Source organism: Nannospalax galili, unplaced genomic scaffold, assembly GCF_000622305.1.
Source record: "Nannospalax galili isolate Female #2095 unplaced genomic scaffold, S.galili_v1.0 scaffold139, whole genome shotgun sequence".
Lineage (NCBI taxonomy): Eukaryota > Metazoa > Chordata > Mammalia > Rodentia > Spalacidae > Nannospalax > Nannospalax galili.
The window spans coordinates 1,569,562-1,574,239 of NW_008345884.1; the positions used below are offsets into that span (position 1 = coordinate 1,569,562).

At 40.0% G+C, this 4,678-nt stretch overlaps 1 protein-coding gene across 3 annotated transcripts in view; it reads left to right on the top strand.

Moving 5' to 3' along the window:
• The first annotated feature begins 12 nt into the window (after window positions 1–12).
• Nipbl (NIPBL cohesin loading factor) overlaps window positions 13–4,678 on the top strand; it is a 185,678-nt gene continuing 181,012 nt past the window's right edge. For all 3 annotated transcript variants that reach the window (XM_017800336.2, XM_029567775.1, XM_029567776.1), the window contains exon 1: window positions 13–339. The gene's annotated coding sequence lies outside the window, so the exon portion shown is untranslated. The remainder of the gene's footprint in view (window positions 340–4,678) is intronic.

Below are 4,678 nucleotides of genomic sequence, written 5' to 3' on the forward strand. Positions count from 1 at the left end.
CCCTCCCTCCGTCGGTACCGACTCACCCGACACCACCAAGCCGCAGGGAGGGACGCCCCCGCCGCCAGGAGGATTGGTTCCCGGGCCCGCGGCGATGCCCCCCCGGTAGCTCGGGCCCCTGGTCGGGTGTTTGTGAGTGTTTCTATGTGGGAGAAGGAGGAGGAGGAGGAAGAAGAAGCAGCGATTTGTCTTCTCGGCTGGTCTCCCCCCGGCTCTACATGTTCCCCGCACTGAGGAGACGGAAGAGGAGCCGTAGCCACCCCCCCTCCCGGCCCGGATTATAGTCTCTCGCCACAGCGGCCTCGGCCTCCGCTCGGATTCAGACGCCGATTCGCCCAGGTAAATTCCTGCTCTTTATTTCGGCGGCGGCGGCGGCGGCGGCGGCGGCGGTGGTGGCGGCGGCGGCGCCAGGTCCTCAGCATTTCTCCTCCTCGCTCCCCTCCCCGCGGTTTCCTTAGCGTCCCCAGGTCTCTTCCACGGGCGAGTCGAGAGTTCGCTCCTCTCTGGTGGCAGCCACCCTGGGTGGCGGCGGGTTTATACCCTCTCCCTGCCGGCTCCGGTGGCGGGGACTGGGCTCCTGCCGGGCGGCCGGGGAGGCGTAGGCCCGGCGGAGAGTGCAGGCCGCGGGCCAGCGGAATCTACTTGAGCTCGGGGATTAGGAGAGCTCCGGGCTGAGCGGAGCGACTTGCTGGTCGGTGACAGGCCTCGCCCGGGAGAGGAGCCGTAGGTAGTGAGGAGGCGGAAACAATACAACTATCAGCAAATGTGCCCCGATCGTCCCCATATTTACAACTTTCCCGGTCCGGGAGTGGGGAACGTCCCAGTGAAACAAACAACCCCCCTTCTTCCCCCTGTGACCCCATGAAGGGAGGAAGTAGTTTCAGTTAGTGAAACAAATGTAAATACTCAGACACGGATACAGTGGTAATTCTCTGCAAAACTTGTTTGGACGTTGGAAAGTTAATAAAGACACGTTTTCTTTTAAAAAGAATGAAATCGTCCACATGTGTATTTAGTGTAGAAGACCATAGTGTAGTAGGCACTGCACATCCTCCTCCCAAGAGCTTTTTATGTTGTTTGACAGTGTGTGTTGCACATGGACTTTTTATTCAAAGACAAGTCTAAAGTACTTGACAGGTTTACTCTGCCACTTTATATTTGTATGCGTTATATAAGGACAATTTTAAACTACTGTACATAAAACACGTACTTCCTAGGCTAAACGTGTACAAGCGCACAAAGAATTTTAGTTCTGAGCGGGTGCCGAGATCAGGATAAACCCAGTTGCCTTTCAAAGGCTAGAAGTCAACTTAGTCTTAAAATCTTTGCGAGGTTAAAAAAAGTGTTGAAGGTGCCATCCTTTCATGTCAAGGCAGATCTTCGTGAGGTCCCAGGATTGTCATTGGCTGTTTGTGCCATGATGTTTGACTGTGTAATGAGCGAGGTGTCATTTTAATAGGTCAAATGTAGCTGTAAATGCAGAAGAAAAATATCAGTTCTACATCTTAAATTCTAGTTCACGAGTAATTTAAATGCTTGGAGTTTGTGGAGGCTTTGGTAATGGAAGTTAGTGTGAGAGGGAATACCGATTTAAAAGTTCTCAGACTTAAAAATTGCACAGAAAAATTAATGTTCCTTTTGACACTTTGTTTCATATTCGCTGAAGGAAAATTCATTCGTTAGAATGAAGCAACACTGCTCTGTAAAGCCCCTTGTTTTAATAGTTGTTAACCTTGGTTTAAATTTTTTGCCTTAAGTTGTCACTGTAGAATAACTTTTCTGCGGGTTATTTTTGAGTTTAGTATCCTGCTTACAATAAATTGCTCCACATTTCCTGCAAACGTAAGGATAAATGTTAAAAAGAGTGAAGTTAATATAGCTGTCACGTACTAGGCATGTTTTTAATGCTATAAATCCGTGTAGTAGTCAGTAGCGTGTCCGTGATTTGTATTGGTCAGGGAGCAGTTTGAATTTTAAAAAGCCTGAAGCTCCTGCTGAGCCCCAATCCCGGCGTCCCTCCCTCCCACTAATCTCCCATTCCTGTCTTTGTGCTGCCTGCTCCTGTTAGACTCTGTTTGCTACGGGGCCTTAGGCCTACGGGGTCGGGGGGCGGGGTGGGGGGTTATGCCAGGAGGGAATGCTGAAGTGAGGAACACTTCACGTCTTAAGAAAGCAGCGGATGAGAGGTTGGGGGGTAAAGGGATTCTTTAAAAATGTTTGAAAGGCCCTGGGATCCTGTGATTGTCTCTATAACTTTTATTTGATTAAAATACTGAAATGTATGTTTAGAGATGAACATATTTCCATTAAAGATAATGGAAAGAAGAGTTCTTGCTTAGTTTTCATAAACAGAAGCAACTTAAGAGGTTTTTTTTGACTTTCCAACCTTAGGCAGATGTTTTAATCAATGTAGTAACTATCAGTTTATGTGATTATTCTTCTTCTTCTTCTTCTTCTTCTTCTTCTTCTTCTTCTTCTTCTTCTTCCTTCGTCTTTGGAATTAGGTAACAGTTAATCAGTTCCTCATTTTATTTTCCCAATTCTATATATTTAGCAATTTGAAAGTAATGTAAGTGGATGATAGCTTTCGTTAAGATAGTGTAAACATTTCTTTTAAGTAATTTGAAAATATTTTTGTTTGGCTCAAACCAATTAAATAAGTTCATTTTAAAGGAGAAAACTCAAAACTTGAACTTTATATTTCTGATACTTTAGTTGGAGAGAAGGATTTGTATTTCTTGAAGGATTATAGTCTATGAATGTCATCTGCAATGGTTGAGATACTCACCAATGGCTAATCTTGTGCTCCTTCCCCCTTTAATTCAGTGAAAAGATACAATCACTAAACATTCCACTAATCTTATAATCCTAGTGACATTATTTGGAGAAATATTCCTATTATACCTCAAGTTTCTAATATGCCTGATCTCAACTGTATGGCTTTCTGTTTTTCTTGAGTCTGCAGTTACCAATAACTTATATAACCTGGGAAGAAAAACAGTCTTAAAATAATGAAAATCAAGTAAATCAAAGTTGAAATTACATAATTATTTTTAGTATTTTAAGAAGTGTATATGGGATGCTTTCTAAAGCCATTCAACCAGTTGTTTACTAAAGTTATTTGAGTGTACTTTTGAACCTGTGCTACGAATCATTTTACTTCTGTCCACCTTTAAGAAGAAAAAGATTATATTTGAAGAAAGACTGAAATTTTTATTTGGGACTAAAAGTAAAGGTTTTTTTTTATTATTATAGTAGGAAACAATTTTGGTTCTGCCTAGTGATCATTATTAAAATTATGAGCAAAACCATACCAACTGATACATGGACTTTCTTTATTTGAGCCAGACTACCTAACTAAAAGATATTGTTTATAAGACTTCCTAAACTTATTTCTTATTTAACTTTTTGTACCAGTCTGTCATTAGATTGTCATAGAAACATCTGAAGTATCTACATTAGATTTTGACATAGCCTATTGTATTTTTGCTCTCTCAAAATAAGACGTAACAAGAGTAAGTAAAAACTGAGTTTAACATAGTGTCATTTAATTTTCTCTTGCTTGTTAGGAAAAGCATGATTTGTGTATAATTCTAAAGTTTTAGACTAATATTTCACTTTTATATTATCATTGGGTGATATGGGGTAAATAAAATTCCTTTTAGAGAAATGTAGCTTTAATTCTGCTTAGGAAGGTGCTGACTAGGTACCTTTATAGAAGCTTAATAATTAACTATTTAATTGAAAGTGTTTATTTTAATATTCAAAGCATAATGAGTTTACTTTGGTGGTAATTTATGGTCTTGCAGATATTACAAATCATTTTTAAATACCCTATTTCCAATAGTTGTCTTTTGTAATAATTTTTTGTATTTTTAAATTTTTCAAGGTGACCTGAGTCCATTTATATTTATGTAAGAGAAATGGCCAGCATGAGTTCTTAAAGACTTTTAAAAAATAATTTTATTTATTTTTATTTTATGTATATGGGTGTTTTGCCTGAATGCATGTAAGTGCACCTGTATCATGCAGTGCCCATGGAGGCCAGAAGAGGGTGTTGGATTCCCCTGGAACTAGAGTTAAGGATGAGTATTAACTACCATGTGAGTGCTAGGAACTGAGTCTGGGTCCTCTGGAAGAGCAGCAAGTGCTTTTAACCCCTGGACCATCTTTCCAGCCCCATAGTTTTTGTTTTTGTTTTTTTTTTCATGCTCAGAGACCAGGTGATACAGTGAGGGAGTTAAAGCATTTCCTGACACTTCATCGGTTTTAGATTATGTAGCTTTAAGAAATGTCTGTACTCTAATCTTCAAGCCAACTATTACTTGGTGCTAATGCTATCCCATTTGTGACTTTGTTGAATTATGTGAGTTCACAATGACTCCTTTTTTTTTTTTTTTAAAGAGGTGGTATCTGCATATTTTCTTGGTGTGAACATAATAGTTTTACATAGATTGGCGTATGTGGACTGGTTTTGTTTTCCTTTGCCCCTACTAAGAAATATGATTATATTTTTGGAAATGATATGTAGTATTTCCTGAAATGTTTGTTTTTTATTTTTAAAAATTGATTGTAGTGGACTTAAAGTGTTTCTAGTTGATTTTAAAACAACTTTAGAAAGCTATTTCTGTTAGTGTAAGACCATCATTATCATTTTAAAGGGTATTTGGTGTGCTCA